Below are 14,127 nucleotides of genomic sequence, written 5' to 3' on the forward strand. Positions count from 1 at the left end.
AAGATACAAAGAGATGCAGGTGTGCAAACAAGAGGGAGCTCGCGCCGTACGTTTCTTTGCTGTTTGTTTTCTCGTTAATGTCGGAGTCTGACATCACTGCTGAAAGTTCCTGTGAGTGTTTCAGAGAGAGAGAGAGAGAGAGAGACTGGGGAGGGTGAGGTGGGGGGAGAGAGAGACTGGGGTGGGTGAGGTGGGGGAGAGAGAGACAGATAGAGAGGATTACCGTCGCCTAAGCTGTGCGCGCCTCACCCCATCCGCATCACACGCGCTTACCTGCGCGGGGACTTTCGTCAAACGCAACTTTTGCTTTCTGTGGGGGATTTCGAGCCTCTCGTTGCCCACACCCAGGTGATATGGATTAACTGCACTTCTTCGAGGTGCGGCGGGGTTTTTTGCGGCGCTTTTCGAAGTTGTTCCACGTACAGGACGGTCGGGACGGCCCGCCCTGCGCTCAGGAGGGGATTAGAGAGCGGAAACCCGCTACTCGGTAAGGTCTTTACACCTACAACCAACCAGGATGAACACTGAGCACACATAGAGGTGCTAGAAAGATTTTCTGTGCACCGACATTACCTTTATTTCCCTTACGTGCATGAGCGCAAGCTCTCGAAGCAAATTAGACAGTGCTTTGGCTCAGTTGGCTGGACATTTGTTTTAAAAATCAAATAAGAAAAAAACTTGCTTATTGTTAGCCTGCTAGTTTCACAGTGCAAAGAAAAGTAAAGGTTTAATTTTCAATTCATGTTCTTAATTAAAAAAGTTAATCTGCCACATTTAGAAGTCTCATTAACTTCCTCCGATCTTTCCCCTTAAAACACACGCAGCTTAAAGAGTGCAGGTGAAAGATGGCACCCATTCACAGCTTCACCTGTTTAAATCCATCTCAGTCAGATTAATGGAGGGGCGGAGGCAGGTGGATGAGGGATTTTTTTTTTAAAGCTTCAGCAACAATCTGAGACGTAGACTGTGTAGAAAGGGCTGGAAGGCGTCCCTAATGTTCCACAAGTTCCACTCCATTCATTAAAGAGACATTCCCAGGCTGCTTTTAAAGCACTGGGAGTCGCTCAGTTTCTGTGTTCAACTGCTGCTAAAGAATTGATGAATAAACTAATAGTGCATAGTCTGTGTGAAATGAAAATGTGTTTTACTAATGCATCACTGCAACCAGAAACACACACAGCTACATGCATTTTACAGTAAGATGTGTCTCCAGATATTTTGCTGCATCATGCTTCAGCCTTCACAGAGACTGGGCTGATGCCACTGTGTTTGGCTTATAGGTGGCACAGTCTGCTGCTGCTGCTGGACTGTGAGTCCCAAAATCGATTCGTTTCGTGCAGACACACTAATACAAAGCGTGCCCTGATGCTCAGGATTGAAACTGAAGAAGACTGTGGGGCCGACTGCGTTGTGATGGCTCTCCCGGGCTTTACTAATTTATGATGTTATTTTTAGGCTTGACTACATTTTTGATGCTGCCTATTTGTCAAGTTTAATAGCGAGTGAAAACTCGGGTGTGTCCGTCAACCTCTCTGTGTGCACACGTGCCTAAACTTGATCAGGCAAAAATGGTGTGTGGGGATACTTCAAAGGCCTTTCAGCACTTTTGTTCTGTCATTGAGGTTTGGTGTGTAGTACTGTTCAAACCATTAAAAAGTGCTTAAAATGACATTTCTCACCTATACTGAGAAGAAGCACACTCTTCAACTTTAGCTCCAAATGTAATCTCCCTCAGCTCCTCCTTCACAGTCAGAGCCTTAAATCTTTACAACCAGCTAAAAAATATGAGATGGATTTTCAGCCCGAGATGGGACTTTTTGAACCCTCATTCCCAAAACTCAGCTGTCTTTCTGACTTCACATTGTGCTGTAGTTAAGCTACTTGAAACGTTGAAAGAGATAAATCCTTTCAAAAGGCTTCTCCAAACATCTGAGAATATGAAGGCGTTGGAAAATTAGAAGCAAAGAAAGCGAAAAACTCCCCAGCTTCTTACTGCAGAGAGGTGAATCTCAACCTCGGGATGGCTGCTCTAATGAGGTCTAAAAGGTTTTTAGGTCAACCCTAATCTCCTCTGCCATAAAGACGGCCCTTTTAGACATGTTGGCTTCAGTGTGAAACACCTGATTAAAGAGTTTTCCAGCAACAGCAGAAGTAGTTCTCTAAGCGCTTTTACTGTATCAGAGGCTTTCCATCAATTCTTACTGGATAGGGAGGATCACATGCATGACAGCTATCTGTCTGCTGAGTTAGTAGAAATTTTTCTTACTTCAGATCTGATCTTCATTTGAGTGTTGGTGGGATTCTGGGCAGTTTAGCATAATGGGATGTGGTGTTTCAGTTGTGGGATTACGCTTGAGTATATTATTACTGCTGCAAAACAAAAGATATACAGAGCGTAGCATGCCATTCATTTTAAAGCACATAAACATAAAATATATGTCTCATTGTCTATTATACCTGTGTTTATGTACCTCTAGCTGGTGTATGAACAAAAAACATTATCACCTTTAGTCATTAGTCCTTGAGATTTGCATACATTTGCCTCTGACAGATATTTAATATTGGATTTTCTTCTATAAATAAATAACCAAATCTAATATTTATGATTTCTGTGTTTAATTTGTTTTTTTTAGTTCTATTAGAAGAAGATCTGATGATGTTTTAGAACCCATGTATGGAAAAATGTATTTTTCTGCAGTACTACAATTAAATATGACATGACATCATTAATCATAAAGAGTATTTTAAGCTTTTTCTTAGGACTCACTCCATTGTCTTGTTGTCTGGAGCCGTCATACAGCTGTAGAAAAAAAGTGGGGAAAATTTACATTTCAGCACTTTGTGACAGTTTACAGCACAGGCAGAGCAAGCTGACAGACACGCATATGTTTGCATGTTTGAGCTTAGAGACATAAGGTCACTCAACTTTTGGCTGAATGTCACAGTTTTGTCCAGTATATTGACACTCACCATGTCTCACACGCATACTGTGACGCACTGAAAAGCCACCAAACATCTAACAGATAGGACGAGAGTTGGGTCAGAGCAGTTTGAAATGCAACCAGTCGATTAGGACAAATTAACTTTTGACATTAGTGATGCAATTGATTGGTTTTTTTTTAAGTAATTGGAATACTTTGGATTACTAAATTACTATATCTCATACCAGAAAAAGAGGGACGTTCTATAGATAATAGTTCTGTTTAAACATCTCAAAACATTTTTAGTGAAGATAATTTTTTTTATTATTGTTGTACTTTTGTTTACTCATGAATAGTATGTCTGACATTTTTTGTCGAGTTCCTTGCTTTGTGGCAGTACAAAAAAACCCTGTTGGTTATAAGCAACAACTATCAAGATCTGTGGAGTATGCAGGTCATGGAAGCAAAACTCAAAATAGCACACAAGGAACACAAGCTAACCAAAATAAAACAAAGTTTAAACACAGATACAGACTTAGACACACAAACTTGACATACACAAAATGTAAGCAAACATGGAGACATGAGCTACTACATACATGGGATGCCAGGAAGGACACACAAGACTCAGACGAACAAGAGATAACTAAGATACGAGAGTAACTAGAAACATGAAAAACGAAACTAGGAAACACTGGAAATACTGAACTAGATGACGAAACAATGAGAAACTAGAATACACTCATAATAATAACTCAGACTTGGATAAAGAACACAGAAAGTCAGAACACAAGAAAAAACTGAGGAACCGTGACAGCAGTAGTTACTCCTAAATAGTCCTCCATTTCTGCAAAAATGTGTGGCGCAGGACATATTTTAAAGATGTAAAGAAAATGTTATCAACTAATCCTCAGTCATGCAATTCTAATTACTAATTATATGTAAAAAAATACATAATATGGCATGGGTATTTTTTTGTAATGAAACTACATTTAAATACTACGCATACTATGCAGTTCTATGTATGAATGACTTGAAGGTTGCAGCTGCCGACTTAAAGTCACATTCTCCCCAGAAATGAGTTTCTTAAACATTACTTCTCTTGCAAGTTGACTACGCAAAATAAGATCTGCAGTTTGACACTTTTGAGCTTGTCAGCACAACACAGGTTTTTCTTTATTCACATAAAATCTGGAACCTATGAGCTAGAAGTGTGATGTGATGTCACTCTTATCCAGTAAAGTGTAATAATAATCTGGTAACTTGAAGCCTGATTTGCACATCCTGTGCTTTTAAAATTAACTTAGTTGTTAGTTAGCCCTGGGTAATTAATTCAGTTTTCTGTTATTTGGCTTCCAGCAATAAAGGAATAAAGAAAAAAAGATGATTGTGCAACACTTGAGTTTTTTTTTTATCGTTTTGACTCTATTTTCTGTACAGCTGTGTGCTTTCACCCCTCCGAAAAACTGAAACTTGCTCAGTTTTTGCTTCAACTGTCCCCAAGATGACTGGAAAAGAGCCTTACATCATCAAGACGTTTCTTGAAGGAGGAAAAGTGAGAACTTTTACATGGATTGATCAGCAGTGGCTCATCAGTGGTAGCTGATGTTGCACAATATTCATCTACCAAATCTTTGAGGGTCTCTCCTGCAGTTCAGTCTTAATAGTGTGCTGTAGAAGTGTATTACTGCCTACTCCCTTCCTTGGCTAGACTACCATGTAGGCGCCTTCAAGGTCTGTTGCTGCCTCGTGGTAGTGGTGTTGTGGCTGGTGAGCATAAGCAAATGCTCTTTTGAGATAGGCTTCACAGTCCAACACAATCACAACATTACATAATTATGGGAATAGACTCATTAAAAACAAAATATTATTCAAAGTGGAGTGTTTTTATACATCTGAGCTGTCTACAGGGGTCGGCACAGCAACTGTAAAGAGTAAATATTTGTTTCAAATGGATGGACCCAACCAACAAAAGTAAATACTGACAAGATCAGGTGAGGCATTTTAAAAAGCATCATCCTCATTAAAGGACTTAAGTTACCCAATGCAGCCTGCTTAAGTGGATAATCAACATAAAGTGATGTCAGGAACAGGAAGTGATGTCACTATTTGTCTCTTTCTCACAGATAATTCCTCTCAGTTTGGTGTGTTTGTCTTCCTCAGAAATATCTCTAAAATTCCTCTAAAAGAACGGCTGGTCATCTGGCCAGTTATCTTTCAAGAAGTGCAGCAGAAACAATGCATTTATTTAAATATCACAGCAAAGGTCAACATGTTCTGCTGCACATATTGGCTGTCGCACACTGGCGTTCGCTCTATTTACTTTTATGTAAGGCTAGCTCAGCAAATAATACTAGTGCATTAAATAGATGGGGAGCATAGACACTGGCTTTGTGTATAAGCCATCAGATAGCTTGTTAGCACTGGCAGCTTCGAGGCTGTCAACCTGCTAGTACACCAGCTCTGAGGCAGAACAGCAGAGCTGTGTTGCCCCAGGTACATCTCTGCACACACAATAGGTGACAAGGAAGCTTATTTAACACTTCACACTCTGTAACAGCAAGAGACGATGTCCTTAAGAGAGAATTTAACTTACTAGAAATCCTAATTCAGATACATAAGTGAAACAACATCAGCTGAACAGGTTCATTGATAGTATAACATTATCCTAGTTCTTAATTATTTCAAATTTTTTGACCTCATTTTATGACAACAGTAGGTAATAAGACACATTAGTTATTTTAGCAGTTGTATTTTTGTATGGAAAAAAGAAGTCCCACCACTGGCTCAAACCCTGCAGTGATGGTAAAGATGCATTACCCTAGGTAGCCTTCTATGGTAACTTTTTTTTAAAAAAAAAACCTTCATTTAACCAGAAGAAGGAAGTCTTAAGATTAAAATTCTCTTTTGTCAGACTGCCCAGATGTAGATAGCGTAAACCAGCATTCCTGGAGAAAATCCACACAAGCACAAGTGGACATGCGAACTCTACATCCAATGGCCCCACTTGGGTTTGAACTCAGGTTGAGCCTTTCTTGCTTTGAGCAAACTGTGCTAACTACTTAGTCACCATGTTGTGTGCATGTGCACCAACCTGAATGTAGAACAGACATTTATTTTAAACTGCATGTCTTGTTTATTATTGTGAGGAAAATGTGGTTTGCAACCAAGTGCACAGCAACTGGGAATAAGAATTAGCACCTGTAAGCACAAGGCTTTGTATCTCAGCTGGAAAAGGAAGGATTGCCCAAGTGGCAGAGTTTTAAGTACCTTGGAGAATTTCCTTTGAGTGGGGAAGACTGGAAATTGACAGACAGATTAGCAAAGCATCCGCATTACTGCAGGCAGCTGTAGCGAAGGAAGAGCTGAGCCCAAAGGAGCAGCTGTTGCTTTAGTCTTCGATCTGTGTTCCTACTTTTAACCCTGGGCATTAGCAGTTGGTGGCAATATTAAAATTGATCAGGAGTTAGGTTTCTGGGTAGATATGAGGAGATCTGCCATTTCAGAGGGGTGCAGGGTAGACTTTCTGCTGATGTGATTTGAACATCTCACTTGGATGCACTAGGCATACCCAGCTGGAAGGAGACCCGAAGCAGACCCATAAGCTGGAGTTCATCTTTCCAGGAAGAGTTAGAAGCGGTGGTGTATGACAGGGATATCTGGGAACCGATGTTTCTTAGATTAGTGCTGTATCTACTCTGGATGAAAAGCAGAACAAGGACAGACGGTTGGAACGTTTTCTCATGCAGCGTATGAGACACACAACCACACCTGCATGCACAATAGGGGTGGGGGGAAAAATCGATACTGTGTAGTATCGTGATATTTTGTTCATTCATTCATTCATTCATTCATTCATTTGTTCATTTTCAGGCACAACAAATACCTATATTGAACATAAAATGCACAAAACAAAAAACAAAAATTGCCTGAAAAAGGAGTGGGACGAAGAAAACTTATTAAATCCCACCCCTATACTCACTCATCAACAAAAAAAACAGTAAACTTCCCGCAGCTACGCCCATCATTGCATACAGACCCATCAACAGCCCCGGGCACATACAAGCATCTAAACGGCAGCTCGCAAACAACAATTAGAGCCTTCATAACTGAATACAGAATATATAAATTATAAATTGCATTACCACAGGTAACAGGCAGTAATAATTACAAGTAGCAAACACACATACATATACATACATACATACATACATACATACATACATACATACATACATACATATATATCTACACACACATGCACGTATATATACATACATACGCACACTCTTCTTTATTTATTTATTTTTATTTTTTATTTTTTTTCTCTCTTGGAATCCATATCAGCAATGGTAAGAGGACAGACATTACAGAGCACACTAAAAACCATCATTGAGTATACTGTGACCAGACCAACTGTTTGTAGAGGAATTTAAATCTATGAATATTTTTGCATTGTTTCAATTGTAAACTCAGACTGTTCCAGATTTTCACACCACATACAGACACACAATTGTTTGCTAATAATGTATCGATACAGGGACAGCAGAAATCGATATTTTGACTTCAAAATGCTCTGACTTCAGAGCATGTTGATCAGCTCCTTTTTCTGAGCAAGAATCCTGACATTCCTTCACTGTCCAAATGTGTTTAACTTTTTTTTGGCAGCAATAAACATGACAGTTTACTTATTTTAATTTAAGACATGTTTTATTTTAATTAAGTTTAAAACTTTTTTATTTAATGTAAAATTATATTTTGTTTTAATTTACTTTCAAATTCTTCAGTTGCTGAATGGGCTGCATAGTTTTCATAAATTGCATAGTTCAGAATAGCTATAATTGTACCAGATGGTTGCATTCAGTTAAGTTGGACTAGACTGTAATACAAACCGTTCAGTTTGTCAACAATAAAACTGACTGAAATGAGAGAAAGACTGAGTGTGAGACTTTGATATTAGATAAAATGAATATTGATAAAGTTTACCTTTATGTACAGAATCTGAATATCGCAAAATATTTTTAAAAATTGCAATAATATCGTATCGTGCGTTAAGTATTGTGATAATATCGTATCGTGAGATGTATGGTTAATGTTTTATTTGGGAACAGAATGGTGTGTATGTGTAAGTTTGGTGATGGAGTTTTTATTATGAATGAATGATGAATTTTTATGAATTATTATGTCTATTTTTTTATGTTTAAGGACAACAGATGGAAATTAGCCTTTGGCTATAATCTGGCATGTTTACATTCATGTTAATTTTTTTTATTTATATTTATTATTTTAATTATATATTAATTTTTTTTTTTTTTACATTTATGTTCATTAACATGCACTGTCCTAAATAAAGAAATAAAAAAATAAAATGGTGATTCCCACCTCTAATGCACAATGCTACACAGTCACCCAAAGTGTCACTTAACAATCGTGGGGTTGCACACAATCCTGGTAAGTGTGTGAACTCCTAATTGCATTCTGTCCCCACTGCTACCCTTCAAGCTGTGAACATAATTCATTAATGTCAAGAGGAGAAAGGAAAGAAACAAAATTAATGAGAAAACATAAACAGGTCACCAGCTCCCTGCGTCTAACAGGCCTCCCATATGCTGTCAAGCTAATGCAGAGGCCCACGTTTGTGTCCACCCTAAGGTCGTTTTCTGTGTGTCATGCCAAGGCTCTTTTTACTCAGCTTTCCATATTCGCTCCACCATCCTATCCCAGTAAAGGCTAAAAAGCACCCTAAAGTATTAAAGCATAAAGAGGCCAGTACACCTACCGTCTATAAGAAAATATTTTGTGTTTTAACGTAGGTTGTACACTGACCGTCAAATGTAAATGCTATTAATTAGAGATCTCTAAACTTGAGCGAGTTTGTTTTTGCAGCCTCTGTGAGCCAATTCTACGGTTTTACTGTGGTGAGACAAAAGTAAAAGTCAAACTGTAACTGTCTATATGCCTGAGCAGCCAGGCAAAGGAAAGGAACACTTGGACGCTTCTTGCATAAACCCCACCCACCCTTTCTCAGAGGGCTTGAGCCCATGTGTGACATCATGGTTATAATTATCATGAAGATGCCATTTTTGTTTGTTTTTCCCAAGCAGTCAGAAAAATATCACACCTTTGTTTAAGGATTCAAAAGTATTATCTAAAGCTGCACTGTTGCCCACCCACATGAAGCTTCTTTTTAAAAACACTCTACATTTTCTCAGTAGGGTTAGAGAGAGGCCTCCTTGTGATTATTCCCATTGCAACTAAAGACAGGATTGTTTTCTGAAGCATGAGGTGGTGTACTTGCCTACACCATATAAAAATAATTTTAATAGGGTTTTCAGATGGAGCTTCACATATCCGAACAAAGTGACAGTGACACCCTCAGGAATTCTGCAAAGACCTACCATCTCACTTCCCATATTAAAAGCTAGATCATCATTCTGCCACATTCTTGCTGATGTTTGCAGTTTTGCTTAAATGTGGCTCCCATTCAACAGCCTTCCTCAGCCATATCCATCTGGACCAATTAGTGTACACAGCATTCATCAATGAATAAAACAATATGAAATTTAGTCTTCATCACACAAATGAGCCTGCTGCAAGTCAGCTTTGGTTATGAAGGACCGAGATGAAACATACATATGGTTTTCCTGCCTCTTGCAGAATGTTGCACTGTTTCACCCTGTTCCTCTCCAGAAACATCTTTCCTCTTACCCGTGTTTCCTGAGAATTGTGACTTTCATAATGGTGTAAAACAACTTCTCTTCAATCAAGATCGCCTGACAAGCGAACCTAAAACCAGATTTAGAAATTATGAAAAACATAATGAAATATTCAAAATGAAGTGTTTTGTGTTTCTGAGGTATCAATTACATAATCACTGGAGCACAGAGTAGGCAAACCGGATGTTCTCCATGCCCGTCAAACCCTAACCCTCTTGATCCCTTTTATTGCTCACATTTCTCTTTCTCATCTTTCTGTTCTTTGCAGCCTCATGCATTTTCTCTCTCTCCTCATTCTGTCTTCCTTTGTGTGCGTCGGTATGCCTGTTAGTTGTTGGTAGAGTGAAGTGGCTGCATTATCTACATACATTATTGATGCTTGCAGCACTTTAACACACACATGCGCAACCACACACACACACGCACACACAAAATCCAGCTTACCGCTCACATAACAAAAACTTACATACAGTTATACAATCACACACGCATACAGTCACAAAGAGCACATGTAGCCTCACTTTTGAATGTGTGTGTGAAGAAAAAGTGAATGACAGCGCATACATGTTGTCGTTTTTTAAAAAACAGCTGATTCCCTGTTTTAAGAAAAAATGAGGAAATTGTGACATTCTCAGACTAAAATTAATTCACAGTCACATGCTGGGCTAATAGGTTAAGACATGAATAGAAAGTGAGAGTTATGAAAGAGAAGAGACAGAAGGATTAGAATTTGAGTAGCAGGGAGTTGGAGATGGGAATAAGGGAGGGAGGGGACAGAAGAGTTCCCAGCATCTCTTTTCCCAGGGCTTTGTGAGGGCCTCATTAAATATGGATGGTGTTTGGATCAGAGCAGGGGTAAGTGGGACTCCACAAACAGCACATGCAGCCGATGCAGGCAGCCCCATCCTGCTGTGATGGAGCTCGGTGTGGTTTTTTGCTTCATCTGTCTCTCTGTACTCCTCCTCCCTTGACTCACTTTACTGCCCTCAACCCTTTTGTCCAGCCCCTGTCGCTGCCATCATGTGGCACTGTCTGTCAAACTCTTCTTCTTTTTCTCTGCTTGTCTGTTTTTGTCTTTTTCTTAGACTCATTTTCTGTCTTCTGCCTCAGTGCTTCCCACTCTCATTCCATCTCCAGTTTGCTTGTTTTTCCCCATGATTCACCGATCTAAAAGGAAAGCTTTCCTCCATTATTCACATCCTAATCGTAGTTTTTCAGATGAGAAGATAAAAATCATGTTTCAAATTGTCAATAATATTACAATGCTGAGAGACTCAGGCTCCAACAACCCTAACTCTTAATTCTGATTTGTACCTGTCATCAGGAGATGAAGACACGTCACCCTGGTCTTCTTCAGTGGAGTGATGGGCGAGCAGCGAGGGCAGCGGGACTGTAACTGGCACCTTCATGGAGCCCTGATACCCAGGGCAGAGAGCAGGTGTGTGAATGTCTGTCTCTCTAATACTGAAATGAAACAGATTGTGTTTGTGTATGTGATTTGTGTGTGCACACAACAAAAGATGGCAATATTAGAGGATTTGAAGACTGTGGGATAAACACAGTGAGACAGACGCACAGTGGAGAGGTAAGTGAGCAGTAAACTAGTGTCTGTCTAGTTTAGCCAGTGTGTTACTCCAAACAGACCTGTAAGGCTAAGGTGAAGCTCAGTCTAATCTGGCTCAGCAGGAGTGACGCACAAACTCCCTGTCACAGCCTGCAGACACACTCTGTAATCCCATTTGCCTACTCTGCGCGCCTGTGTGTCTCTGTGCGTGCAGTAAGAGTGTTAGGCAAAAGTTGTAAGTAATGCATGTTTCAGAATTTACTATACTCATCGTGTATGCATAGCTAATTTAGTTAACGTTCCAAAAATACAGAGAAGTCACAGGGAGGGTGCATGGGCGGATGGATTGTTCTGTGGAGTGCCAAGACTTGAGTTTGCAGCTTTTCTCTAGAGCAGGGATGTTAAACTCATTTTATGTACACAGTAACCTGTAGGCCCACCTATAATCAAGTAACCTGTACACAGTTCATTTGTTTGTTTCTTTCTACATGAGCTTTGATCATTCTCTGTAAGATTAAGCTCAGCTATTGAACGGCGTATATTTTAAAGTAAAGGCTTTAAAACCAAGTTAGTTCAAACGTCACTAATGTCACATAACTTTGCCAACATGTGGCCAACAGTAATGTTTCAATGTTCTTCGTTATTAAACATTTGCACATAAATAAGTGACATAATATTCACTACTTACTTAAAGTTTACTCTTCGGGCGCCCCTCATTCGCCGTTTTTTTTTCGGCAAAATTATCCACACCCACCGCCGCGCTATGCATTCTGGGATATGTTGGGCCACGAAGTCTACACTGCCACAGCCTTAAAATTCAGGGAAATGAAGGCCGCATTTCAGGGCCGCATTTCGAGCAACCTTTGAATTGGGACAGCCTTCGGCGCGCCGCTGTGACGTAATCGGCCTTGAAATGCGTACTTTAAGGCTGCAGACCCTGAATTGGGATACAGCCATCGTGAAACCTAGCCCCACCCTATCATGTGATTTCCTAAGGTCAGAAGGCCCAGGATGTTAGTGGGCGTTAAGGCGTCTGGAAAGGGATCTCAAAACTGGATTATAGATGGGAGACAGTTGGTGTCATAAACCACCGCCTCTGTTTTATGAGGATCATTCACAGTGGACATAGATGGCTTCTTTCACTCTTCTTTCAAACCATCTGTCTTTTCTCTGTCCAAAATGTGAACATTGGTGTCCTTGAAGGAATGACCTTGGTCCTTTACGATGACCTGGATGACTGAGATGTTGTTTTCTGATAATCCTGAGGTCAGAGTGTGAAGTTGCTAAACTGGTTAACACTTTAGTTTAACAATAATTAAACTTATTTAACCTTATAACAATACAGGAGCTTCACAGTAATGTCCAGAATAAAATGTTTTCTACCTGGGATGTTGTATCTGGGGTTGACCTTTTTTGCTAGCTGCTTTTAGGACTTTTACGACCATTTGGTTTGGAATCCTATCCTAGACCGATCAGTATGTAACCGCATCCATGCACAGTTTGCTTTGGCTCTCAACACAGCCCCAGAGCTATGATGATGCTTGGTGGTGTCATTTATTTACTTTTTTGTTGCACATCACTGGCTACCAGTATCTCCTCCTTTATAGAACGGTTGTACCTCAAGCAGTGAAACAATTTTGTTGTTTCCAGTTTTCCCAGAACCAGTTTTGTGGTGTATTGTGACGTATTGGAGGCTGTGGAAATGTTGCTCTCAGACATGTGTTAGCTTATCTCTTTGTTTTGCTCAAATGTGGAGCTTTTCTATGCCATTGATGATTAATAGGACATTTTTATATAACAACTAAGAATGTAGTTGTATTGTCATGAACAGTATATACACACATACATTTTTACCATGATATACATGATATTCTTACATCTAGTATTGATTTAAGCGCAATTGCCACTGAGCATCATCCCCAGAGATTAATGTCACAACCCTCTTTCACATCATGGCTATACTACGATTCCCAGCATTCACCCTAACCATATTTGACTGTTTTTTGTGGAGGCTTGAAATTTGTACACCACACTGCTTTAAGCTGCTAGTATTTATGATGTCAAAAATTCTTTAGATGACTTCAATGTTTAACTTGTGTGAGAGGTTGACATGGTTCACATGGAGAAGAAGATGATAGAGGGAAATTCTAATAAGCATCTATTGTGTACAATTAAACGAGGCATCTAATGAAAATAAGCTTTTAATGGCCAAAAAACAAAACCAGGAAACAAAAAGACTGTAAGAATAACGAAAACGAAATTACACATGAGAAAATAGAACTAAACAGAGTAGGTTTAAATTGCTAGCTATGACAAACATGTGGAACATCTTCTTCACAGAGGAAAGATCACTATAGATACAAACTCTGCAAAGACTAAGCTGCAGGTAATTAACACAGGTGAAGGACGTTAGAAAAACAGGAAACAAAATCCAGAAAATTAAATTAGAAGATCAACTCAAATCAAAGTAAACAAGAAACAACCAAAATGTAGCTATCATGGCAAAGTGAATGAATAAATGTACATGAGAAAACACAAGTGTGGGGAAGGAAAAGTGCTGCTGTAGCCCCTTTAGTCAGCTTGTGTGTGTGTGTGTGTGTGTGTGTGTGTGTGTGTGTGTGTGTGTGTTTCTCTGCAGCATTTCTTACCCTGCCCAGCTTCAGCATTAGGTAAAACTATTCTGGCAGAGATTTTTGTTTACTTCTCTAATTTTATAGCAGACACAGCTATCTGAAAAAAAAAAACAACCTGAGCTAATATATATGTAATTTGATTACTGTGTTAATATTGTAATGATTATAGTGTGTATTGCATATCACAGTGTTGGGGGAAAAAACAACCTTGTAATAGATTTTTAAAAAACTAGGAAATGCAAACAGCACATTTATTCATAGTTTTCAGAGGATGTGTGAGGAAAAGCTCAGCA

The 14,127-nt window shown here is 39.4% G+C and overlaps 1 protein-coding gene across 2 annotated transcripts in view; it reads left to right on the plus strand.

Annotated features, from left to right (window-relative positions):
- The first annotated feature begins 201 nt into the window (after positions 1-201).
- Positions 202-14,127, plus strand: part of LOC102313531 (FERM and PDZ domain-containing protein 1) — a 51,337-nt gene continuing 37,411 nt past the window's right edge. Inside the window, exons 1-2 of one of the 2 annotated variants that reach the window (XM_005944519.3) lie at positions 202-487; positions 10,962-11,075. The gene's annotated coding sequence lies outside the window, so the exon portion shown is untranslated. Of the gene's footprint in view, positions 488-8,320; positions 10,493-10,961; positions 11,076-14,127 lie in introns of those variants that run through there. The other variant, XM_042226893.1, reaches the window with a different exon arrangement.

Source organism: Haplochromis burtoni, unplaced genomic scaffold (assembly GCF_018398535.1).
Source record: "Haplochromis burtoni strain Fernald_Lab_line unplaced genomic scaffold, NCSU_Asbu1 Contig_233, whole genome shotgun sequence".
Lineage (NCBI taxonomy): Eukaryota > Metazoa > Chordata > Actinopteri > Cichliformes > Cichlidae > Haplochromis > Haplochromis burtoni.